Source organism: Microtus pennsylvanicus, chromosome X, assembly GCF_037038515.1.
Source record: "Microtus pennsylvanicus isolate mMicPen1 chromosome X, mMicPen1.hap1, whole genome shotgun sequence".
Taxonomy (NCBI): domain Eukaryota; kingdom Metazoa; phylum Chordata; class Mammalia; order Rodentia; family Cricetidae; genus Microtus; species Microtus pennsylvanicus.
The window spans coordinates 134,356,286-134,384,043 of NC_134601.1; the positions used below are offsets into that span (position 1 = coordinate 134,356,286).

General features: G+C 39.7%; 1 protein-coding gene across 2 annotated transcripts in view; it reads left to right on the forward strand.

The window, feature by feature from the left end:
* Sytl5 (synaptotagmin like 5) overlaps window positions 1-27,758 on the forward strand; it is a 382,433-nt gene that overhangs the window by 33,518 nt on the left and 321,157 nt on the right. Inside the window, exon 2 of one of the 2 annotated variants that reach the window (XM_075957600.1) lies at window positions 25,429-25,488. The exons of the other annotated variant lie outside the window; for it this stretch is intronic. The gene's annotated coding sequence lies outside the window, so the exon portion shown is untranslated. The remainder of the gene's footprint in view (window positions 1-25,428; window positions 25,489-27,758) is intronic. 2 annotated transcript variants of the gene reach the window in all.

A 27,758-nucleotide genomic window follows, 5' to 3' on the forward strand; every position in this document is an offset into this window, starting at 1 on the left:
TTCCTTCTCTCTATTCTCTCTGCCAGGCAGCCCCACCTATTCTTCACCTGCCTAGCTATTGGCCATTCAACTCTTTATTAGACTAATCAGGTGTTGTAGACAGGCAAAGTAGCACAGTTTCAGAGTTAAACAGATGCAACATAAAATAATGCAACACGCTTTGCATCATTAGACAACTGTTCCACAGCATAAGTAATGCATCTTTATACATGGAGGTGTCACTGATCTCTTTGTTCCTCTTCTCAATGCAGCCACATGGGAGAAATCTCCCTTTCTTGATTTTTACTATTAACTCTTCACTGGGTAACTGAGGACTAGTGGCCAGACCTGATGTGCTGCCTAGGCTGGAACCCACAAGTTACATAACAAAGACAACACCAGCAACCCCAGTAGTATTCACGACAGCGTTTCCTGCCTCCGATTTTGGTTGTCTACAAATTTGGTTGGTTATATAGTAAAATTCCTCCAAACCTTGCATAAGCATTTTATTTTGTAAATCAAAAATTTGGGAATGATTCAACAAGACTTTGGTTCCTCTGGTTCTGGTGATATGGGCTGGAATAGATGGCATTAGAAGATTGACTTCAAGAAGGACTTAAAATCCCCACCCCAGACTTAAGTTCTTCTAATGTTGTGCCCAAGTTGAGACCCCCCCCCCCCAGAGAGACCACCACAGGAATCCAGTCAAATCCAGAATGCAAAAGCAAGGTTTATTCAGTGTGCTCTCCAGTCAGGCTGTGGGATCGGCCTCTACTCGACGCAGTGCAGTAGGGAAGAGACCCCCTCATCATTTGGAGCTGACATTATGTAGGCAAAAAACACAAGCCAGGTTTACTCAGGGTCAAGGGGGTTAGTTTTGCTGAGTACAGGGTATGGACTACTTCTCTGCACCCTCTTCCTCCTTTAAGTGACTACTTCTGCTTCTGTGTATGCCCCCCCGGCCTCCCCCTGAGCAATTATTTCTTCTTCTGTCTAGACCACAAAGCTGGGTGTCGACAGGGGGCTGGCTGCTAGGGACAGTTGGTCTGCACTTTTGCAAATGTTCCTGTTTCCAGCTAACTCTTGATGCTCTAAAGTTTCTTGAACCCAGTGCCCTAACCAGCTCCAGATCAAGCAAAGTTTCTTAAAGTTTTCCATGTCCTTACACTAGGCCTTTCTTCATGTTTTCTCTTCAAGACCTTCTGCATAGGTTTCTTATGGCATGGTACTCTCAAGGTACTTGCTCTTCTCCCTGTTGGCTGTCTTTCAACAGGCTTATTCTTCTGCATAAAAGTAAAGAAAAATTAGTCAGAAACAATGTTTTCAGACCTTGAGAAATTAGCTCTGGCTTATAGCAATCTAGGAAGCATTTATTCAAGAACAATAGCTAACACTGGGTAAGAGCAGCAAGCTTTGTGGCACTGTAACTTAGTATATGCTTATACCCAAACCTTTAGCACGGTGACGTCATTAAGAATCTGTTGTCTACTACCACAGTGAAAACCAGAATCCTGGAAGCCACTGAATGAGTAGAAGAGAGTTGAAGTATTTTCAAAGCCACAGTTCAGCGAATTATCCTTATTTATTTATTTATTTATTTATTTATTTATTTATTTATTAAGGATTTCTGCCTCCTCCCCGCAACCGCTTCCCATTTCCCTCCCCCTCCCCCGATGAAGTCCCCCTCCCTCATCTGCTCGAAGAGCAATCAGGGTTCCCTGACCTGTGGGAAGCCCAAGGACTGCTCACCTCTATCCAGGTCTCCTAAGGTGAGCATCCAAACTGCCTAGGCTCCCACAAAGCCAGTACGTGCAGTAGGATCAAAAACCCACTGCGATTGTACTTGAGTTCTCAGTATTCCTCATTGTCCGCTATGTTCAGCTAGTCCGGGTTTATCCCATGCTTTTTCAGACCTAGGCCAGCTGGCCTTGGTGAGTTCCCGATAGAACATCCCCATTGTCTCAGTGTGTGGGTGCACCCCTCGTGGTCCTGAGTTCCTTGCTCGTGCTCTGTCTCATTCTGCTCCTGATTTGGACCTTGAGATTTCTGTCCGGTGCTCCCATGTGGGTCTCTGTCTCCTTTCATCACCTGATGAAGGTTAATATTCATGAGGATGCCAAGAAACTAGACCGCAAAAGGCTAATCAACCCAATTATAAAATGGGGCACTGAGCTGAACAGAGAATTCTCAACAGAAGAACTTCAAATGGCCAAAAGACACTTAAGGTCATGCTCAACTTCCTTAGCGATCAGGGAAATGCAAATCAAGACAACTTTAAGATACCATCTTACACCTGTCAGAATGGCTAAAATCAAAAACACCAATGATAGCCTTTGCTGGAGAGGTTGTGGAGAAAGGGGTACACTCACCCATTGCTGGTGGGAATGCAAACTTGTGCAACCACTCTGGAAAGCAGTGTTTCGGTTTCTCAGGAAATTCGGGATCAACGAATTATCCTTATTTGACCCAGCTTGTCGTTCCAGGAGGAACATGTTCAAGACTGTCTTTATTGCATTGATGTGGATCTTGTCCAGTATGGAAAAGGTATTCTGCAGAGCATTTCTCAAGCAGGCAGCAACAATGGCTGAACTTTGAAGTTTTCTATGGTAGACAATATTGGGGTACAAAATAAGTTTAACTAAAAAACTTGAATGGAAAAACTGTGGAATTGTCACAATGGACAGAGGACCTCCTTCCACCTCACTGACAAAAGAATCTAAAAGTACACACAAAAGGGAAATTGAAGACAATTTATTGGAGTTTATTGGAGTTAGGAGAATAGCCTAAATGCTAAGGTAAAGGTGTTGGGGGACAGGGGATGGAAGAACAGGAGACAGAAAGCTACAGTTTTAGTAGGATTACAAATAAAATGATATATCTTAATGATAATTTCCAAGGAAGGCACAGTTTCTACAGTGGTATAACTTTTGGTCAAGTGCCCATGTTCATGTAAATGACTGTTCATCTATGTTTCTATTAGGAACCTTACTCCTCATACTGGGATGCCTTGCCCAGCCTTAATACCAGGCAAGGTGCTTGGTCTTACTACAACTTGATATGCCATGTTTTGTTGATATCCATGGGAACTCTGTCCCTTTCTGAATAGAAATGGGTGAGGAGTGGATTGTTGGGGGGTGCAGAAGAGAGTTGTGGGGAGGGACTTGGAGGAGAAGGGGGGGGAACTGCACTTTAAAAAAAAACCCTAAGACACAAGAAGTAAAAGGGGCCTCGTTGGAAGGTCACTGAGTATAGGAATGAACAAAATAGGGTTATGGGTATAAATATGATCAAAATACATTACATACAGATGTGAAAATGTCAGAATGAAACAATTACTGTATATAATTAACCTAGGCTTATAACAAAACAAAGAAAATGATACATCTTGGAAAACACATCAGGATAAGAAGAAAAACCAGGTGTGCAGATCCTTTATTTTTATAATATTATTATTACAATTTTAATCAAGAGACTGAGAGATTGTCCTCCTTCTATGGTGGTGTGGCCCTTGGGCATGAAAAGAGTGTTCTGCCCTTTCAGGCCAACCAGGCAGGAAATAGAAATTTGGTTTAGCCTTCTAAGCCATCTAAAACTTGCTCTGTGTGACCTTGAGGTGAGGGTGTGTCTAAGACTGGAAGGAATAATAACTAGCTGTATTTATTGTCATCAGTTTACCTCTTAGCTTTGTTAGCTTAGGACCAGGACGGAAAGGTTCACTGTGTTCCTGTCATTGGTGTCCCTTTGGCTCCATAGCCGTTCAGAGTCCCGGCCCTTGGTTCATCTTGAGCCCTGCCATGACTCACAAGCAGCTGCAGCTCTAGATCACTTACTGAAAGACTGGGGCTGATTTCTTTTTGACTCAACAATGGGAGATCAGCACTTGAAAATGAATTACAAGCAGCTGGGAGATTTCCTGTCATAGCATTTAAAATTCATCTCTTTTCAACTTTTCTACTCCCCGCCTACACTAACTGGGCCAGCAGTGAAGGTCTGTAGGCACCTGGGGCTTTTGTAATGCATCAAGGCCACGTTTCATTGGGGGACTGTTATTCTTCTCATTTTATTTTACCTTGGGTGTGTCAATTTCTTCTTAAATTCTCGGTAAAATAGGATTATTTTCTTCAGAGGGAAGGGTCTTGACACAGACGAAGCCCCTCACTTACCTGATCTAGACATGAGAAACACTTGCTCTCTATTTCATTAAAAAGAGTTACTGACCAGTACCGTATCACTTAGAAAGGATATCATCTACTAGGATGTTACTGACCACCAATTACAGCATTTGCTTCAGGGCTGATGCTGATATATTGCTACTCATATGTGTCACATGGTGCCTGGGAAGCAGATGAGTGCATAGGGCTTTCATTTCTCTTCTTCCTGTCTCATATCCCCTACAGAATGAGCTTCAGAGGGACTATGAAAAACTGCAATATTTTCATGGGAATCTAAAACATCAAATACATATGTGAGGCTCTCTGTACTCATGTTTAGTGATGTCCCAAGAAGACTAACTCACTACATTTAACTAACTTTGAAGAGCTCTTAGTAGGCAGGGTTAGGAACTGTCTAACTGTGTAACCAGTAGCAGCATGCCATCTCAAATATACAGAGACACTCAGTAGAAACTAGGAAACATACTCATTTTAGACCTTTAAGGAAATCCTTATCTAACCACTAGCTGGATGTTAAATGTAATGAGAAGAATAGTAAGTGACCACCAATGAGAAAGAATATGGACCCCCCAAAATTAAATTTAATTTAGAGGAATCACTAACCAAAAACCTAAGAAACCCTGAAAAATGGATAGAAATTTACCCCAAGTTGCTGTGTTATTTAAAATGTCCTCATTTTTACAAAATTATGAGACATTCAAAAGAACAAAGTATGGTTTATGCTCATAATAAAAGTAACTAGTAGATACCATAAAGAATCTCAGATAGCGGTGTCATTAGACAAGTATTTGGAAGCTATTTGGAATATATTCAAAGAACAAAATGAAACCAAATACCTAAAGAACGGAAGAAAGCTGGGCATGGTGGTACACACCTGTATCCTGGTGTTTGGTCCAGTAATAGAGGCAATAAGATCAGGAGTTCAAAGTCATTCTCAGATATTGAGTTTTAGAAAAGCCTGGGCTTCATGAGACCTTGCCATAAAACAAAACCAAGCAAAAACAGAACAGAACAGAATAGAAATAAAGAATACCAGGCATGGTAGTTCACAGAATTTGAAAGGCTGAGGCAGTAGGATGACCCATGAGTTCAAGGGCAGCCTGAGCTAGAAAATGAGACTCTGTCACAAAAGCAAAACCAACAAAGAGAGAAGTGGGGGATTAAAGTGTACAAGAGTGCCTTATCTGAAAGGCAGGGTGCTGAAATACTCAAAGTACTTAAAACACAAAAACTATTTATATGTATATAAACCAAAGGAACAAAAGAATTTGTCACATGATGGGTGACCTACTCATTTAAAGAATGAAATGAAATCTTTTAGGCTGAAATTTGAAGACACTAGATGAAATGGATTAATTAAAAATGCTGCGGATCCCGAGTGGCTGCAGCGGGCAGCAGGCCATGAGATCATGCTGCAGGCAGTGAGCAGGGGGAGCAGAGAGCAGCCAGTTTCAGGCAGGGATGGCTGCAGGTCCCTGAGTGGTGGCTGGTACCGGGCAGGGGGACGTGTGGTGGTGGGTGAGAGACAGAGACATGGAAAGGTATGCAATACAGAGTGAGGTTGGATATTTATTCAGTGGGTTATGGAAGGGGAGGGTGATAAGGAGAAGAGCAGGGAGAGGGAGAGAGGGGGGAGAGAGAGGAAGGGAGAGAGAGAGAGAGAGAGAGAGAGAGAGAGAGAGAGAGAGAGAGAGAGGAGGGGAGAAAAGGGGAGAAGTGGGGAGAGGCAGATGCCTCTCCAGGAGGGAGATGGAAAAAGAGACTCAGGCAGCAAGCAGGAAGGAAGATCTGCCTGATAGGGTAGGGAGTGGGCGTGGCTTGTCTCTTAAAGGGAAAGAACATATCATTACACTATAACTGTTAATCAAATCACACAAATAAATTAAGATTAACTAGTATGGTAAGCACATAAACCAACATAGGACAGCAACACTTGGCATTTTGCTTATAACTTTTCTTTCATTTTTTTGTAGTTTTTTTATTTTTCCATTCAAAAATTTACACTTCCTCCCCTCATCCCATTCCCCTCCCACTCCCCCACTCCCCCTCCTCCCTCCCACTCTCTTCTTAAGAGAGGGCAGGGAACCCTGCCCTGTGGGAAGTCCAAGGCCCTCCCCCCCACATCCAGACCTAGGAAGCTTTGCATCCAAATAGACTAGAGTCCCAAAAAGCCAGTATACGCAGTAGAAACAATTCCCAATGCCTTTGTCAATGGCTTCTCAGTCAGCCCCCATTGTCAGCCACATTCAGACAGTCCAGTTTGATCGCATGCTCATTCAGTACTGGTCCAACTAGATTTGGTGAGCTCCCAATAGAACAGGCACACTGTCTCAGTGGGTGGACCAACCCCTAGCAGTCCTGACTTCCTTGCTCATCTTCTCCCTTCTTCTGCTCTTCCACTGGACCTTGGGAGCTCAGTCCGTTGCTCTGAGGAGGGTCTCTATCTCTATCTCCATCCATTGCCGGACAAAGATTCTATAGTGATATTTGAGATAAACATCAGTGTGATAGTGGGGCAAGGCCAGTTCAAGCACACTATACTCTGCTGCCCAAGGACCAAGCTGGGGACATCCCTGTGGACACCTGGGATCCCCTCAAAAGCCAAGTCTCTTGTCAACCCTAAAATGGCTCCCTTAATGTAGATATCTTCTTCCCTGCTCCTATATCTGCCCTTTCTCCATCTCCACCCTCCCAACTCCCCCAAGCTCTCTCCAATCTTTCCTTTCTCCCATTGTCATTAAGACAAAAAGGCATCCTACTGAATGGGAGAAGATCTTCACCAACCCTGCATCAGACAAAGGTCTGATCTCCAAAATATATAAAGAACTCAAGAAACTGGATATAAAAATTCCAATTAACCTAAATTTAAAAATGGTGTACTGAACTGAAAAGAGAATTCTCATTAGACTAAGTTCAAATGTCCAAAAGACACTTAAGGTCTTCTTCAACCTCCTTAGTGATCAGGGAAATGCAAATCAAAACAACTTTGATTGCTTAGGTAATAATATTTTTCGGGCTGGGGGGAGACTTAATTGGGGGAGGGGGAGGGAAATGGGAGGCGGTGGCGGGGAAGAGACAGAAATCTTTAATAAATAAATAAATTAAAAAAAAACAAAAAACAAAACAACTTTGAGATACCATCTTACACCTGTCAGAATGGCTAAAATCATAAACACCAATGATAGCCTTTGCTGGAGAGGATGTGGAGTAACGGGAACACTCATCCATTGCTGGTGGGAATGAAAACTTGTGCAACCACTTTGGAAATCAGTGTGGCAGTTTCTCAGGAAATTGGGAATCAATCTACCTCAGGATCCAGCAATACCACTCTTGGGAATGTATCCAAGAGATGCCTAATCTTACTACAAAAACATTTGTTCAACTATGTTCATAGTAGCATTATTTGTAATAGCCAGAGTCTGGAAACAACCTAGGTGCCCCTCAATGGAAGAATGGATAAAGAACGTGTGGAATATATACACATTAGAGTACTACTCAGCGGTAAGAAACAATGACATCTTGAATTTTGCATGCAAATGGATGAAAATAGAAAACACTATCCTGAGTGAGATAACCCAGACCCAAGAAGATGGATATGGTATGTACTCTCTCATTAGTGGACTCTAGCCATAAACAAAGGACAGTAAGCCTATAGTTCACAAGCCTAGGGAAGCCAAATAACAAGGTGAACCCAAAGAAAAACATACATAGATCCTCCTGGAAATTGGAAGAAAACAAGATTGCTTATAACATTTTTATCCCATCCAATTCATAAGGAAACTATCTAAGTCCATAATTATAATCTATTAAAAGCTCTAATCTATATAACAATAATACCATAGGAATGGATTATGGATTGGTGACAAACTGGGGCAAAAGTTTTATATTATGTTGTAATAAAATAAGTATTAATTGTTGGGGCTGGTAGTACAAGCCTGTAATCCTAGATATTCAAGTTGGGAGAAAGAGGATTGAGAGTTCCACATTAGTCTTGTCTTCAGAGTGAGTGTTTTGGGGTATCCACCAGAGAAGACTGCTCAGACATGGATTTAAACCAATTGTCTTTATTAGCTGGCCAGCAACTACACTGGGTATTCGGGATCTCAGTGTAGCCCTAAGCCTTCCTTGGGGTGAACTTTTAAGCATAACAACCAGGTTCTGGGCTGACATACTTCAGTTAACAAGAGCAGTTAGCCAAAAGTGGAACTATAAGCCACAAAGCAAGGTTCGAGACTTTCCCAAAACTGTGGACTTTGATGGATTAGGCCTTTGTTTTTAGTTTTGGCAGGTGGTGTTGTTTATGTGCTGAGTTTTACAGCCTGGATGGTAGTTTCATCATGGAGTCAGGTATACTAAGCTCTGGGAATCTGTTACATGAGTTCTAGAACAACTTGTGAAACTCAGTGAAACCAGGCTTCGGGGGAGCCTAGGCAGTTTGGATGCTCACCTTACTAGACCTGGATGGAGGTGGATGGTCCTTGGACTTCTCACAGGTCAGGGAACCCTGATTGCTCTTCGAGCTGATGAGGGAGGGGGACTTGATCGGGGGAGGGGGAGGGAAATGGGAGGCGGTGGCGGGGAGGAGGCAGAAATCTTTAATAAATAAATAAATTTAAAAAAACAATAAAAAATAAAAATGAAAACACAATAAGGCATTAAAAAATGAAAAATAAAGAGAAAATTAGGGACATATATAGTTCACTGGTAGATCACTTGGCCATCATGCCTAAGTACCTAGGTAAAATATCTATTACAGAAAAAAGTTGGTCAAATTGAAATTTCTTTTTATTTATTTGTTTATTAAAAATTTCCACCTCCTCCCATCCTCCCATTTCCCTCCCACTGCCCCCATTCCCCCTCCCCTTCGCTCTCCAGTCCTAAGAGAAGTCAGGGTGCCCTGCCCTGTGGGAAGTCCAAGGCCCTCCCCCCTCCATCCAGGTCTAGGAAGGTGAGCATCCAAACAGACTAGGCTCCCAAAAAGCCAGTACATGCAGTAGAATCAAAACCCAGTGCCAATGTCCTTGGCTTCTCAGTCAGCCCTCATTGTCAGCCACATTCAGAGAGTCTGGTTTTATCACATGTTCCGTCGGTCCCAGTCCAGCTGGCCTTGGTGAGTTCCCATTAGATCAGTCCCACCGACTCCGTGGGTGGACACACCCCTCGCGGTCCTGACTTCCTTGCTTATGTTCTCCCTCCTCCTGCTCTTTTTTCTTAAATTTATTGATATTTATTGAGCTCTACATTTTTCTCTGCTCCCCTTCCTGCTTCTCCCCTTTCCTCTTCAACTCTCCCCCAAGTTCCCCATGCTTCCAATTTACTCAGGAGATCTTGTCTTTTTCTACTTTCTAATTCCCATGTAAATCTATGTAAGTCTCTCTTGGTGTCCTCGCTGTTGTCTAAATTCTCTGGGACTCTAGTTTGTAGGATGCCTTTCTTTGCTTTATGCTTAAAAACTACCTATGAGTGAGTACATGTGATAATTGTCTTTCTGGGTCTGGGTTACCTCACTCAAAGTAATGTTTTCTAGCTCCATCCATTTTCCTGCAAAATTCAAGATGTTGTTACTTTTTCTGCTGTGTAGTATTCCATTGTGTAAATGTACCACATTTTCTTATTCATTCTTTTTTTATTAAAAATTTCTGCCTCCTCCCATCCTCCCATTTCCCTCCCACTGCCCCCATTCCCCCTCCCCTTCACTCTCCAGTCCTAAGAGAAGTCAGGGTGCCCTGCCCTGTGGGAAGTCCAAGGCCCTCTCCCCTCCATCCAGGTCTGGGAAGGTGTGCATCCAAACAGACTAGGCTCCCAAAAAGCCAGTACATGCAGTAGAATCAAAACCTGGTGTCATTATCATTGGTTCCCCAGTCCACCCTCATTGTCAGCCACATTCAGAGAGTCTGGTTTGATCACATGCTCCATCAGTCCCGGTCCAGGTGGCCTTGGTCAGCTCCAGTTAGATGAGTCACACTGTCTCTGTAGTGGGCACACCCTCTGAGGTCCTGACTTCTTTGCTCATGTTCTCCCTCCTTCTGCTCTTCATCTGGGCCTTGGGAGCTCAGTCCAGTGCTCCAATGTGGGTCTCTGTCTCTATCTCCATCCATTGCCAGATGAAGGTTCTATGGTGATATGCAAGATATTCATCAGTGTGGCTATGAGACAAGGCCAGTTCAGGCACCCCAAGGACCTAGCTCGGGAAATCCCCTTGGACACCTGGGAACCCCTCTAGAGCCAAGTCTCTTGCCAACCCTAAAATGGCTCCCTTAGTTAAGATATCTTCTTCCCTGCTCCCATATCCACCCTTCCTCCATCTCAACCATCCCATTCTCCCAAGCTCTCCCCAATCAAATTAAAATTTCTAAGGCAAACATTAATGAAAGAAGCAATATATATATATAAGTAAATGACAGATGAATTAATCTATATACTATGCAGAACCATTTTAACACAAAAAGGCAATAATGGAGGAATAGATTAACACCAAAAACACAGGATATATCATAAATAAATTTGAAAATTCCAGAGACAAATCCTACTTTGTGAGTAATCTTGTTAAATAATAGTAAATTGGGCTCTCCAATTAAGAGGCCTAAATTGGCATGATAGTATTAAAAACATAAATAATCAACTATATACTGGCTATAATATACATTCTTTATATTCAGAATCACTAGGTTGAAAGTTAAAGGTTAGAAAAAGATGCAGTATGCAAACAGTAATCAAAGGGGCTTAAGAAAGCTATTCTACTAGCATACAAAATAGCCTTGGAGAAAACTCTTGCTATAGTAGCTGGTGAGATGGCTTATGAGGACCCAAGTTCAAATTTTTAGCACCCACATAATAAATAGGTTCAGCCATGCATGTCTTTAACCTTAACTTCGGGACTTAGTGACAAGCAGATCCTTGCAGCTCACTGGCCAGCCAGCCCAGCTGAAACATTGACTTTCAAGCTCAGGGACAGACCCTGTCACAAGGGAATGAGACCAAAAGTGACAGAGAAAGACAGCCAGTGGCCCTCTTCTGGCCTCTACATGTGTGTGCCTGTGGGAACAGTCATGCAAGTCATGCATGCTTCTCCACATACATATATCACCCCCCACAATTGTATCTAGAAATAAGGAAGCAAATTTTAAAAAGATTAAATGCCAATCTGTCCCATAGGAAGATGTGACAATTATAAATATATTTTCAACTGACACCTCAAACACCTCAAAACAGATGAAGCTGAGAGAAAATGCCTTAAGGGGTATTTTTGTGTTCATCTTCAGAAAGTAGCATCTATGACAACCACATGCATTAAAAACTAGAAAAATATACTGTTTTAATATTGACATCATCTTGCTTCCATAACTGGTAATTTTTATTGTTGTTAGTTGGTTGATTACCACTTAAATGTAATTATTATTTATTTTTGTGTGTGTGTGTCTCTGTGTGTTTATCTTCCTGCATACCATGTGTGTATGTGTGTATATGAAGTTTTATGTGGAGGTCATAGTTCAACTTTGGGTGTCCCTCCTCACGTTTAGTCTACCTTTTTGAAAATATTATTTTATAACAGGCTTTCTCACTGCTTGAAGCTCTCCTGGTAGGCTAAGCTGACTGGCTAGGGAGTTCCAGGGGTCCACCCATTTTGTTTCCTTATTCTGAAATTGTAAATGAGCACCAATACAACCCACTTTTCTGTGGATTCTGGGCAATCAAACTGAGGTCTGTATGCTTATTTGGCATTCACATTACTGATTGAACTACAGTTCCAGCTTCTCAAGATCACTCAATAAAATGTCAGTAATGTAATTAATGTGATTTTAAAGGATGAAGAGCCTTCACATCTAAATTGGTCATATCCAGTTTATCAGCCCAACTTCCCTTAGAGATCTAGAGGCAGTGTATTCCTTACTGATGTTGTGGTGACTGACACTTCTCAAAGTCCTGCTTGGAAAATTCTTATAGCATACCAGAAGTCAGAGGGCTCCTTTAGTGGACATTCAGAATGATATTCACCACCTAAAAGCTTTTATGGTTTATGTTGTGCTTGAGAAGTATCTTCACAATCTCCAAAATGTGGATTGAAAGTAGGATAAGTATACTTTCTATAAAAGGCAATAAATTTTTATTTTCTGCCTCTACAAGTTGTGACTATAAAGGGATACTGCTGTCACCGTGGTTTGTCATTTGGGACAGCTTTTTTTTTTTTGAAGCAAAGTGATTAGATCTAACTAAAATACAAGGTCACATGACAAAGAACTATATTCAGTTGATGATGGAAGATGGGGAAAGGGAATGTCAGAGATTCAAATAAAATAAGACTAGGATGCACCATTCCTAGCTTTGAAATGGAGGGGACAATGTGGGAAGAAATGTAGATGTTCTCTACAAACTGAGGGAGGCAACTGGATAGTGTAAGGGAAAATATTTGCCAACAGCTTTGATGAACTTTATATTGAAGGAGATTCTTCCAACAACAATCTCTAGAAAAGCTAACTGAGCCAGTCTGATAACCTGTCATGGCCACCCAAAATTCTGACCTTCAGAATTCTGAGGTCATGAATGGGGATTGCTAGGAGCTGCTTAGTTACTGGTAGGTAATTTGACCCACAGTTGCAGCAACATGGAGAATCAAGAATCAAGAGTACAGTGAGTAATTATCCTGTAAAATAGTCTTTCTTCTTCTCATGAGCACTTCAGTCAGATACACAAGAGATAAGAAGATGTCTGGGAAACCTGATAAGCATTTTAAATTTAGTGATTTTACTAACACAGACAGAAATGGATTTAGTGATTGGCATATGTGTATATGTATATATGTTTCTTCAGAGGGCTTGGGCTATAATGCTTTCTGGGGGACACATGGTCTAAGGTAATACTCCTGTACAAATGATTAAGAAGTATGAAGGGTATATATTATCCAACTGCACATTTTTAACCATGTATTCTGCTGTGGGATAATGCTCTTGTACATTGTAAAGATTTGCCACTCATATTGGTTTAATAAAATGCTGATAGGCCAGTAGCCAGGGAGGAAGTATAGAAGGTGTGACCAGACTAGGGGAATTCTGGGAAGAAGAAAGAGAGATGCATTCACAAGCCAGACACAGAAAAAGCAAGAAGAGAATGCCTCACTGAGAAAAGGTACCAAGCCATATGGCTAAACACATACACGAACTATGAGTAAATTTAAGTTGTAAGAGCTAGTTAATAATAAGTCTGAGCTAATAGGACAAGCAGTTTATAAGTAATGTAGGACTCTGTGTTTCTTTTGGACTGAATGGCTATGGGATTGGGGGGACAGAATCTCTGTCTACAGTTTTCACAGCACTGTAGTAGTTTCACTGGGTCTGTAGAATTTATAGTAATATAAATATGCAATTTTTTTCTAAGAATGACCTTCGTTATATGGTTTTCTGTCAAGAAAAATGTCCCCGTGCCAGACACAGGTGCTTAAAAACAACTTAATAGTCCTTCTACTGCCCTACAAAATAGCTCTTTCCTCTTCAACAGTAGGAATCTCACTCCAAACTTTGGCATGACTCAGCCCATGGCCGGCTTTAAACTGTTGACATAAACAATTTTTTACAATGATATTTTTGTTCCTTTATATTTTCTCAACCTGTCTTTAAGGCCACATGCTTTAAAGGTTTATTTTGAATAGAAAATAAACTTAGAACTGAGGTTCTAAGTTAATTGTTAACTTTCCAAATAAGATGTTTCACCTCTGAATTTTCTTTCTTGATCGCAACTTTTTCTTACTTACCTCCTCTCAATTTCTCTTTTCCATGCCCCCTTTGCTTATATAAGTGTGTATATTTATGCATAAATATACATATATATGTATATAAATGTGTATGTGTATGTAAAGATGAATTCCATAAGTAGGAGCATAGCCCCCACTTAGTATTTTCTCTTTTCATCAGCTAAGCTCAAAAACTTTCAAAGATCAGTTCTGATAAATCACTATGAGATGGTGAGACAGGCCATTTGGCAATTTTTTTTTCATCCCAATGAAGACTGAACTTCTAAACAATTTATTTGCTAGATCAAACACCTATTTCTCAGCTGAGGCTCCTTTCTCTGATGACTCTAACTTGTGTGAAGTTGACACACAAAACTACCCAGTAAAGCTACCTGTAATATATACACCTGTTGACCCCAGAAGCCAGAAAAGAGCGATGGATCCCACAGAACTGGAGCTACAGATGTTTATAAGCTTCTATGTAGGAGCTGGGTATCGAACCTGGGTCCTCTGGAGGAGCTCTTAAGCACTAAGCCACCATTCCAGCTCCTTCGAACTTATTTCTTAATCTTCACTTCTTGTCCTGATTTTCTTCTACATTTATTCCTTAGGCTTTCCCTTGCTGTGATGATGCTGGTCTAGAATATTTTAGGCAACAGTTCTGTAGACAGTTGCAAGTCTTGACTTGAGATAGTCAAGATTATTGCTAAATGTCTAACAGGAACTGGACTCTGTTAAAGTGTCTTATTGCTGTATGCTGTCACCATAGGTGGACTGCCTGAGCTCTACCAGTCATATATCTCACTGTATTTGATAAAGTCAGAGGGGCCTGAAAATTCTTTAAGTACTAGGCATCTGTATATAAGGTAAGAAAATGTTACATTTCCAAAAGTTTTATGTCTGAAATTATGTTTATAGTAGGTTTGAAATCCAATGCTTCTGAAGGTGCAGCAAGTGCACAATATTACATGGCATCAAATTCATCAAATCTGGCTGTTCATGCACAAACTGGGCCTGATGTTGCTAAGCAGATTTGAGATCAACATTGGTGATCCTCTGAGTTTTTGAAAGAGGAAGCAGATTATTTTAGGGGAAGTTTACTCCTTTAAAAGTGCCATATAATCTAAACATAATGAATGGACAGGACAATAAAGCATTTCTGTAGCCTGGATTTAGACACTGTTAACCTTTGAAACCAATTTTCTGTGGCCTAATTATCCTTATTAATTCTTTCTTAGAATTACAGATTTTCAGACTTTATCCAATCAGGGACAGTTTCAATCAATGGAGTATTGGAGAAAAAAGGGCTACAATCCAATCAATAATTGATCCAAATAAGAGAGTGATCAGCATTTGATCCTGATCAAGAGCTGATACACTCAGTTACCAGCCTGATCCAAGATTGGTCCAGTCAGAGCTTGGTCTAAAGAGTGGTTAATCTGATAAATACTGCTACAAATCAGAGTTTTGATCTAAGTACTGGCTAATCTAATGAGGGGCTTGACAGTGCCTAATTTTACTGGAGCTTATCATTTCAGGGCTCTCCAAACTGAGGCTGACCTAATCTGATGTTGATCCTAACAGTGGCATACGTAGTCAGTGCTTTATTGGGTCAGGGTTTGATATAACCAGTGGTTAATTGAATTAGGACCTTGACTCAGTCAATGGCTAATGATTATGAGCAATTATTTTGGATAAAAGATAGGTGCATAATACATAATATAACTTAGATAAGAATGTCATATTTTACATAAAAATCAACATAAGAAAACAAAATGAGATAGGAAAGTTTATGGAACCCTTTAGTAGATATATATGATTACTGTTTATTATACTATCTCTTGATTAAGGTGTGTGGTGACTCTGGGATAGGGCAATGATAGGAGTCTTCCTGGGAGGGGGGAAACATGATTAAATTATTGTAATAAAGGATAAATGCCAGAGTCTGGAGAAGTAAATCATTCCTGCACGCAATTGTATACATGTTTTCAAGGCCATTTCTGCAAATAAAGCTTTATGGAAGGTTGCAGAGGGATTTTCTTATCTTTGCTAGCAGTCATTGTCATTGCTATGAATCAGTGGTAGGATTAGATGATTTTTTTCCAATGGATCAATTGAAGTTTCTGTGTTTCTTTTAATTACTTTCTCTCTCTCTCTCTCTCTCTCTCTCTCTCTCTCTCTCTCTCTCTCTCTCTCACACACACACACACACACACACACACACACACAGAGAGACTCTCTCTCTCTCTCTCTCTCTCTCTCTCTCTCTCTCTCTCTCACACACACACACACACACACACACACACAGAGAGAGAGAGAGAGAGAGAGAGAGAGAGAGAGAAGATTATGTGCAGCTACTACAGCTGCCTGCCTCATTGCTGTTTCTGCTTTGTGTCTGCAGCCAAGGAGGCAATTTTACCTTGTATTCTGGGGAAGGAACCCAGGGGCCATTAACCAGTGATTTACTGGGAAGATAAAACCACCACAAGTTCTTTGCTTTCTATTGAAGTATCTTTAAAATGTAAATTTGCATTTTCAGCCACTTACTAGACAAGCTCATCATGTTAATCTAAGCCACATAGAAGCCCAAACCATTTTCAAATATAAAATAAGCTTCTAAAGTCAATTTAAATTGTGCCTCCTATCTTAAGAAATTAATCATTTGAAATTACTTGAAGTGGAAAAATATCTTCATTTCTATTTCATCTTAGCCAACCCTGTACTATAATTTTGGGTTTCTTGATGGTAAGTCCAACTGTTTTGGTAGGCTTAAACTACTCTGAAATTCATTAGTGTTGCATGTTTTCTAATATTTTGAAATGACTCAAATGCATCAATCATACACCTGAATGGATCAAATGTTACTTGTACAAGTAATCCTTATAATAGTAGGCCTTTCATAAACATAAACATGAGTTATTTCATCAGTACATTCTTTCTGTCCATAATGTGTCAGAGTTGTAGGTGCATATGCAGATTTTATGACATTTTCCTTTATGATCATATATCTCTTTAAAGAAAATACCACATTATTTCAGACCTCTTAATTTTATCCACTGTCACCTCCTACCTAAATGAGTCATGTCAAGTATTACATGCCACTTCTTTTGACAATTACCCGATATTTGAAGTAATTTTCAAGCATTCTGTCACTTTCTTCCCTCTCAGTTCTATGATGCATTATAAGCAGCATACTTGTAAGAAGGGTTTGTGGGAGGATGCTCAAATGAAATGGTGCTTATGCTTGTCATTCATCCCTTATATCTAAGAATCCTCACAGATGGCCTGGCCTGTTTATGGGGTAGGTCCACTCTCTTCTAATTTTTGAAAGGCCATTTCCTTCAGTTTGCTCTGCCTCTTGTGGGATCTTCTTTCCAATTCCTCATTGTTGTGATTCTCTTTATCCTCAGATAAATTTACCAAAGACGTTTGTGTGTGGAAGTCTCCTGGATCTTAAAGGAGAAATAGCTCAGTACAACTGCTTCTCACACCTCAGCCCTTAACTGTTCCCTGTGGCAGGTAATCTTTTCTCAACCCCCTCACAACGACAGTGCTTTCTGCTTAACCCTTTCTCCTCTCATTGCTGCTTGCTTGATGTGATCATCTCTTTTGGTCATATTAACTCCATTACCACTCCACTAGTTCAGCTCTCCTTTCTGGTTCTCAGTGATTTGCAATTTGAACAAGGGCCCTTGCATTTCTCCCCTTCAAAGCAATCCAGAGCCATCATTGCAATATAGTATTTCTCTAACTGAGAAAGCTGAAAGCTGTCTCTCTTGCTTGACTTGGATACTTCTCTTAAAAAGAGGAAAGTGTCTATAGTTTGTATGACTTTAAATACCATATTTCTTCTGTTATGGGATTTAAAAGGAAAGACAATGGGATCTCCTGGCTACTGAGAAAGTCAGCACAGGTTGAAGGAAAGCTATAGTGAATTAAGAAGTAAGTACATCCTTCTGTTAACAGGGGGTGAACACTGTCAATATAGGAACTATTGCTTAAGGTTTTATAGTAGGAGAGAGATTGGGGTTCACTCCAAGGAGAACAAATAAAATAGAGAAGTAGGGGGTTGGTGGGATCTGCCCATGAATGACTGGGAGCTAGCTAGATCTTTGACAGGCAGAGAGATATGAAAGACAGGCACCGATAAATACTAAAGACAACAAACTCCAATTTCTTCCTTTTCCTCCTGACACAACTTTTTGTTCCATCAGCAGGGTTCTCCTTCTGGCTGACCGGTATAGGCTAGTGATACATTCAAAGTCAGTCTTGAACATTTTTACCTTAAGCTGTAGAGCAAGCAGCTCCCCTTTCTTTGTTTAAACTGCCTAGTCCAAAATTAGGGGAGGGGAACCCATTCCTGGCCACCAAAATCATTTAACTCTCTCATGGATTTACGTCCCCTCTGCTGTTTAGGGAGACATCCCCCCACCCCGTGTGTGTGATGGTTAGAGGGCAATTCTCAAGAGTTGGTCCTCTCCTTCCAAAATATATGTCTCAGAGATCAAACTCAGATCACTAGGAAGAGCTGCAAGCACCTTTACCTGCCAAACTTCTTCCCTGGCCTAACTAAGAATTGTATTAAAGGGTCACAACCAATGGAGTACTACACAGCAGAAAAAAAGAAATGACATCTTGAGTTTTGCAGGAAAATGGATGGAGCTAGAAAACATTATTTTGAATGAGGTAACCCAGACACAGAAAAACAATTATCACATGTACTCATTCATAGGTGGTTTTTAAACATAAAGCTAAGAAAACCAACCTACAAATCACAATCCCAGAGAATTTAGACAACAATGAGGACACTAAGAGAGACCTTACATAGATCTAATCTACATGGGAAGTAGAAAAAGACAAGATCTCCTGAGTAAATTGAGAGCATGGGGACCTTGGGGGAGGATTGAAGAGGAGAGGAGAGGCAGGGAGGGGAGCAGAGAAAAATGTAGAGCTCAATGAAAATCAATAAAAAAAGGTTGCAACCTTAAGAACCACTAACTTAGCAGGATTCTTGCTTGAACTAAATTCTGTAAAGCCAGTGATTGAAGCTTGAAGTCCATCTTACTTGGTCAGAGGGCTCAGCTGAGACTGTTTTTATCCAAGGAGAGTATTTGCCAGTTTCCCCCTTCTTCGTGGAAAAAAAAAAGAGAATTTAGGTTCTTTTTTGAACATAATAAATCCAATTCTTGTTTGGATGCAGCTTTAGTCCATTAAGGCTTAGCCGAAGCAACTGTAAAGATTGGTTCCTAGATGGTTTTGTTGGATGCTCAAGGTAACAGACACCTGAGTATTTCTATGACGACAAATGAAACACAAAGTTAATGTTTTAACTTAAAAAAAAAGAAAAATTTTAAAGTCCTAAAGTCTCCCTAAATATGTTTCAGCTAAAGTTAACAAGGAATCTGGAATTCTACCATGAGAGACACAGATTTTATTTGTGTCACCCATATTTTGTGAGTTCCTTTGCTATATTATTAAACTCAGCGAGGATGTCAACAACCCTAAGACCCCTTCTGTAACTTCTAAATGGTTGCACCCTTTCTACAGGTGTGTGGCATGATACTCTTCCCCGAGATGAACAGCAGTGTTGTTTGGTCAGTATTGTGTATAAACAACATCATGTGTACTGATGTACTCTGAAAGAAAAAAAAATGTTCCATAGAAGTTCCATACTGAGGAATAAGGGAATGCACATATTATTGCTGAAAAATATTCCCTAATATATATAATTTCTGAACAAAAACTGTTTAAAGTGATAAAATCTTCACACCAATATTACACAGATTACATTGTCTGAGTATAAAGTTCACACCATGTAGCCGGGCGGTGGTGGGGCACACCTTTAATCCCAGCACTAAGGAGGCAGAGGCAGGCGGATCTCTGTGAATCTGAGGCCAGCCTGGTCTACACGAGCTAGCATAGGAAAGCTAGGATTGTTATATAGAGAAACCCTGTCTCAAAAAAAAATGAATAACTAACTAAATAAATACATAAAGTTCACACTATGTCACTGCTTGACTAAGTATTCTGTTACTTCCCCTCAAAATAAAATACTTACTGAAAGAAAAAAAAAGGCTTAGCCGAAGCAACTGTAAAGATTGGTTCCTAGATAGTTTTGTTAGATGCTCAAGGTAACAGACACCTGAGTATTTCTATGACGACAAATGAAACACAAAGTTAATGTTGCAAAGTCAGCTTTTGCATCCATAGGAAAGCAGGCATTAGTTTTAGACTGAGCTCAAAGCATCTTGAGATGGTAGTGACAATCTGCTTAATTTGCTGTTTTGCACTTTGAATGCCTTCATTGTATTCTGATGGGTTATCTGAGTCTTTATGCAGCAGCAGGGACGAGGGCTGTCTGAGCATGATCTGTTGCTTTGATTCACTTTAAGATTATGTCACCTAGCTTGAACTCGAATGGTTTTAGAAAAGAGGTTAATTTTCAGAGGTGCAAAATCAGGAGAGCTGTGAAAAATTGGAAACTGGTATTTGGAGGAGGCAAAAGTAATTAGGAATTTATAAGGTTGTGCTTTAGGCTTTAATGGTCAACTTGATCTAGCTTGGATTCACTTGAGGAAGGAATCTCATTTAAGGGATTGCCCAACTCAATTTGGCAAGTGGGTATGTGTGTGGAGGACTGTCTTGACAGTTCATTGTTGCGAAAGGACTCAGACAACTGTGGACAGTGCTATCCTTAGGAAGGTAGGTGGTCCTGGTCTGGATAGAAACATAGCAAAGCATTAACCCAAGAACAAGTGTTCCTCCCCAGTTTCAGCTTCAAGCTCCTGCTTGACTTTCTTCCCTAACTTCCCTTAATGATGTGCTGTGACCTGGAAGTATATATATGCCAAATAATTCCTTTCCTCCCTGAATTTCTTGGGGGTCAAAATGACTTACCAAGGTAACAAGGAAACTAGAACCAGCGTGTCCCACTGAAACAAATTTTATCCTTATACTATGCCTCCTTTTAATTTATTTTTATTATTTTTAATTTTGAGAATTTTACATATGAGTATCATATACATAGTTACTGCACCCCTTCTCCCTTAACTCCTCCCATGTTCCTCCACTACCTCTCAAATTCATGACATTTTCTATAATTCTTACTGTGTACATACAGACCCTAGTGGGTCCTTTAATATTGCTATTAATATTAATATTGTCGTCCCTGGAGAAAACTGATTCTTCCTCTTTCAGCATCCATTGGTGGTCTGTAGCTTTTCGACTATGGGGGGGGGCAGTGAGAAATTTCCACCATCCACGTTAGCATGTGTCTGCTGTCATTATGCAGATATTATTTAGGCAACAAAATCGTTGAGATGTCATGTCTAGAAGAGTATCTCAGAGAAGGTGTCCTGGTCCTCTGGCTCATATAATCTTTACATTCCTTCCTCCATATTTTTCAAGTCTCAGGTATAGGAGCTGTGCTGTAATGTATCATTTGAGGGTGGGGAACTCACAGTCACTATTCTCTTCATTTTGACCAGTTATGAATCTCTGTAATAGCCTCTCTCTGTTACACAGAGAACCTTTTTTGATGAGGAATGAAACCTCATTTTTTTTGTTGGCTAAGGATGTGTGTCTATGTGACTTCCAAAATGTTTATGGCCATCATTTGAGGTTACCTCCCAGAACTTGAAGGCAAGACCCTATTGCTGAAGATACCTCATGCTTTCGACACAGAACTTGAAGAAATCCAGCTGGAACTGACCTGGAAGCCTCCTCCCTAAGCACTTGTTTTCATATTATCAGAAGGTGCTATGCAAGCTGCCAAGGGAGAAGAGCAATTACAGTCCTATCCAGCTGCCAAACCGACAAATCACCACAATGAGCAGTCTGGCAATATATTCCCAATGGCGCAATAGTGGCACTGCTTCTGTGACAGTCACCAACATCTGTCTAATTGAACTTAAGACCCTCTCAACTGGAGGAGATTAATGCCTGGTACTGTAAACTTACCCATCTATATCTGATGATGTCATGCACCCTGGAAGAGAAGCTACTATATAGCTACCTTCCTACACCAGGATAAATTCGAATTCCACTCGGAAAACTTACCTTTAGACACACAGATGGCAAGTGTCTGTAACCCTTCATTAAAAAGACTTTAATTTCCCTTTTTATTCTTGTTTGAAAATGAGGTCTGCTCTCATTAGATTTTGGTCTGATTATTATATAAGTGCAGTAAGAATGGCAATTGGTCACATAGGACTTTCAAAGTTGGAAAACTTTTTGTTTTGCTGAATGTTGTAGTTCATAAGAGTCTCACTATGTAACCCAGGCTAGAGTTTAATTTACATTCATCCTTCTTCAGCCTTCAGGGGTTCAGAAATCACAGGCATGTACCACCATTACTCAGAACTACTGAAACTTTCCGTGAGAAACATCACGTTAGGGTTTGGACAGATGGCTCAGATGTTAAGAGCACTTGCTGCTCTTGGAGAGTGTCGTGGCCCGTGAGGGTCCAACATAAATTCCCTAATTCCTCAAACCGGCTGGAACGGAGTCGCGAGGAAAAGAACCGACACAGCTTACACCGTCATCATGGAAAATGGCCAGCTCCGTTTATTCTCCAAACATTTTATATACCCACACCAAATTGAGCGGGGAAGGGGGAAAACACATTACGCCATTCCTTAGGCAGCCAAGTGCCTGGACTCAAATCACATCCGCATCTAGCAGTCAGGTAGGCCCTGAATTAGCATCTCTATAAGACATCCTTCCAAATTACAAAAGGAAAGAAGCACCAAATATCTGAACTCTTAAGTCATCAGCTTCAGTCAAACATCTCTTCTCAGGTAATCCACATCTTAAAAGAAGCTAGGAGCAGGCATCCTGGCCTTTGTTAAGGGCAGAGACAGTTTGTCTGCAGAGCTACGTGGTCAGCTCGGACCGGGCTAATGGCTTTTGTGCCATATCGAAATATGGGCCCACAATCCACTCTCTCTTATTAATTTTAATAACTCCTGTGCTTCTGCAACAGGACAGATACGTCGCGCCTGACTTGGGCAAAGTCCTCTTCATTTACCCAAATTTTCCCGTCGTTGGAACAGGCATCTTTTATGCAAGCCCCTGTCTTAGGCATCTGGCTTTTGTGCCATATCGAAATATGGGCCCACAGGAGAGGACCTGGTTTCAATTCTCAACACCCACATGGTAGTTCATCATCTTATTCTACTTCAGTTCCAGGGGGTCAGACATGTTCTTCTGGTCTCTGTGGGCATTGCACATATGTGTTGCACAGACATATATGCAAGCAAAATACTCATACACATAAAATAAAATAAATCTTTAAAAAACCAAATCTGATGTTTAGAAGCCTCTTAACACTGAAAGGCTAAGTAAATTACTTGTCATCAGAGTTTAGCTGCAGTCGGTGTATATGGGGCAAATATCTCTGCTGTTGAGATTTTTGTGTGGATTCTGAGGTTCCTGGAAATGCCAGAGCGACTCTCTGATGTGTAATGTAGAAACCCCACAAATCAAGTGCCATTGTAATATCTCTAGAGGTCATTTATAAGTATTGGTTCTATAAAATCTACTTTAGTTTCTTAAATTTTCTTATCATATCTGATGTTACAGATATGTTATCGTATTACATTTTGTAATATGATATTCAACCAAAGCCTTGATAATGCAATTATTGTTTTCAATTGTGTACTATTATAAAAGATTCTTATTGAAGTTTATACAAATAATTAATTACCTTGTTAATTAGAATTTTAAAATTCTAGAGCAAACAGGAAGAAAAAGAATGTTTAATTTTTACTTGCCAAAGATGTGCCTAACTAAATTCTATGTGTTACAGACAGCTTGAGAGAAAGGGGAAAATTTTTAACCTGGGGAAAATATGAACAGACCACAAAGGTCTTGAATGGGAAGGCCATAAAACTATGGCCATTCTCCTCAGAATCAGTTCTCTTAGCTCCATGTCACTGACCCAAATTCTACTTGACTTAGGTGAGGCATGTTATGAATCCCTGAGCTTTTTAATTTCTTCACTAAAATTCTGAAATTTTTTTGCAGTTTTAATGGTCAGAAACATATATTTCAGAATACTTCTTAGAGTTGAATTTTTTGAAAATGAAGTATTTTGGGGTACTAGCCAATTCTGAACTTGAGAAAAGAATCAGTGTAAAACAAGGACTATCAGTGAGTAATAAAGGACCCCACAATGAGTACTGGAAAGACTGTTCAGAGGTTAAGAGTACAGACTCCTCTTCCAGAGGATCAGAATCTTGTTCTCAGCACTCATGGTGAGTGGCTCACAACTGCCTGTAGCTCTAGCTCAGTAAGATCTAATACTCTCTTCTGGCCTTGGTGGGGTTGCACTGTGTAGTCAAGATTAACCTCATACTCTCAAGGATTCTCTTGTACTAGCCTCTAAAGTGCTAGAAATACAGGTATGAGACACCATACATGGTTTTATCATTTTATTTTTTTATCAGAGTAAAGCACACTGGGACATACTAGTATGATTGTCTGAGACTATGTCCCAAGCTATTTTCATTTTATTTTTGACATTTTCTCTGCCACTGAACCAAACCATCCATTCCTCTCTCCTTTTATTGGTATGTTTAAAATGAGGTGCTTTAAAAGTTTATCTACCTGTAGCATTTATTCCCTTCCACAACCAGTTTGAACTAAGGTTTTCCATGACCTCATGACTTGGTCATCAGATATCATGACCCACTCTTATGACCATTTGTTGTCTCAGGGACCCTGTTGTCATAGGCAGAGCTAAGATTAAACAACAGAACTTTTTCAATAGCCCTATTTCTCCATGGCTTCTACGTAATTTCTACCAAACATTCTCCTTTGAGAACTAGAAACCTCAAATTTTCTTAGAGAAGCAGATGATGTCATGTCTACTTCTTGCTAGAGGGCATTCACAGGCCTAGGATTTAGGGTGTTCTAGATCTTACTAAATATAGATCTATTGCTCTCCTGGATATCCAGGGTCTCCCTATTGAAACAAGATGCATGATATTTTTATGGGTCTGTTTTACCTTACTCAGAATGATTGTTTACACCTCCATCATTTACCTTCAAATAACATGATTTCATTTTTGTTAAGAGCTGAATAATATCCTATAGGGTATATATACCACATCTAATGAGACATTCATCAGTTGATGGGCATTTCATGGCAATTGTGAGTAGATTGACAAAGGAAAGGGATGAACAACTATATCTGTCATAGAACAGAGAGTGTTTTGGGTACATGTCTAAGAATGGTATAGCTGGATCATATGGTAGATTTGGTTTTTATTTTTGTGAGGAACCTCTACACATACTTTCATACTGGCTATACCAATTTGTAATCACATCAGCAGTGACTAAATATTCTTCTTTGTCCATATCCACACCAGCAATGTGGTCATTTGGTTCTTTGATCTTAACTATTTTGACTGTGGTAAAATGGAATAAAGTAGTAGTTTTAATTTGCATTTTCAGTTGTTGGTTTTAATGCCTACACTACCAGAGTCCTATTCAGAAAGTCCTTTCCTTGGTCAAGAAATTGAAATATAGTACTTGTTTTTCCTCTTTCAGATTTAGGACATCATTTTATGTAGTGGTCTTTGATGCATTTGGAGTAAAGTTTTATGTAAGGTAAGAGATAAAGATTGAATTTCATTCTTCTACATATAGCCACCCAATTTGATTTATAGCCTGTTGAAGATGTTGTCTTTTATGCAGTATGTATTTTGGCTTCTTTGTCAAAAAATCAGGTGGATTTTAGGAATGTGGGCTCATTTGTTCACTCTCAGTTCTATTTGATTAGTCATTGTGTCTGTTCTTACGTCAATGCTAAAGTGGTTTTGATTGCTATAGCCCTGTAGTATCTTTCAAAATCTGAGATCAGGTTTTTTTTTTTATTATTATTAAGGATTATTTTCGCTATCTTGGGCATATTGTATTTCCATTTGGAATTGAAGATTATCTTTTCAACTTCTGTGAATTGTATTTGAATTTTGATGGGAAGTGTGCTGAATCTGTAGACTGCTTTTAGTAGAATGCCCATTTCCACAATATTAATCTTACTAGCCCATGAACATGGATTCATCATCTGGTATTTTCAACTCCTTTTTTTTCATTGTCTTACAATTTTCATGGAACAAGAAATTTTTTTTGTTTCTTTCTTTTCTTTGCTTAGATGCATTTTGAGATATTTCTGATAGAAATTTTGTTATATTCCTAAGCTTCAATATTACTTTCCCTATAATATTTTTTAACATTTTCTATCTCTTGAAATTTTTACATTTAGGTTTTGTTTTTTAAAAATTTATTACTATATATAATTATCTCTCTCTTTCTTTCTTTTTTTTGAGACAGGGTTTCTCTGTGTAGCTTGGCCTAGAACTCACTCTGTAGACCAAGCAGGACTCAAACTCACAGAGATATGCCTGCCTCTGCCCCCTAAATGCTTGGATTAAAGGCATAAACCATTACTACCTGGCTGCTGTTTGTTTTCTTAACAGACTCTGTCTAGAATGAGAAAAAAATATCAGTATAGTTTAGATTTGAATTTACCTGATGGGCAAGTGCACTGAACATTTTTCTTACATTTATTGAATATTAATACTTCAATTTGTTGTTGTTATTTTCAGATGGAGTCTCATGTAGCTTAGTATGAACTTGAACTTCTGATTTTCCTTTCTTTGCTTGCTAAGAGCTGGGATTATTAGAATGTGCTATTTTGCTAATCTTATAATTCATGTTTTGAGAACTGCTCATCTCATTTCTCACTTAATTGAATTATGTATTTCCTTGGAATGTGTGTGTATGTATGTTCAGTTTTTATATAATTTAGGTATTAATAGACTGTTTTTATTTACTTTGCTGTGCACAAGATTTTTGCATTAAATTACAGAGTCGCACTTAAGTTTGAAGTATCTTCATGATGCTTATTTTGAATTCTGTATCTAGTCAACAATGTATCTCCATTTCCTTAGAGTTGATTTCTGGAGGTTTATCCTATTCCTTCTTCTTGTTTCTTCTATGTTCATTACTTATGTTGGTACCGGCACATCAGAACAAGCTACTGTCTTGTCTCAGTGTTTATTGACTAGCATCATTCAGAAGAAGACCCTCAACAATAAAGACTAGTAGATATTCTGTGATCCTCTTAATGTTCCATGTTATTTTAAACTTCTGCCTTTGGTTTTTAGCAACCTCCACATAGAGAATAACACTAGGTCCTGCCAGGGCTCTGAGATGGAGCAAATTAGAAACAATGTTTCTGAGGCAGCCAGGCCCTGTTATATGGAATATTAGTTTAAGATGTGTTACATTCATTTTTGCTGTGCAATATTTGTTTAATGATACAAAGATTTGTTGGATTTTTGATGTTGCTTGACTGTGTAAAGCTGTGTTACTTGCTTTGCCTGTCTAAAACACCTGATTGATCTAATAAAGAGTTGAAGGCCAGTGGCTAGGCAGGAGAGGGAAAAGGGGGGCTGCCAGGCAGAGAGATAAATAGGAGGATAAATCTAGTTTCAAGAGAAGAATAAGGAGAGAAGAAAAAGGAGAAGTAGTCGTGTTGATTGTAATAAAATAGTCTCACACTAACTCAGAATGGAGTATAATAAAGGTTTATTTGTTTAGGGGTAGACTCACAGATCAGCAGTCCTCTGCATGAGCAAGGCAATAGGAACTGAATCCAGCAGCCAAGGGGCCATGCACATTTACATTTTTGTATCTGTATAGTACATTTGACCATGGCCAAAGTGGGCCAGTATCTTAAAGGCTATTGGCTGAAGGAGTTCCCACAGGACCTCCCCTTTTTTTCTAAAATAAAAGAATTCTAAGCCTAATAAAAAACTGTATACAATCAGAATAAATATCAAGTATAAAAGTTAGAATTATAACCAGCATAAACA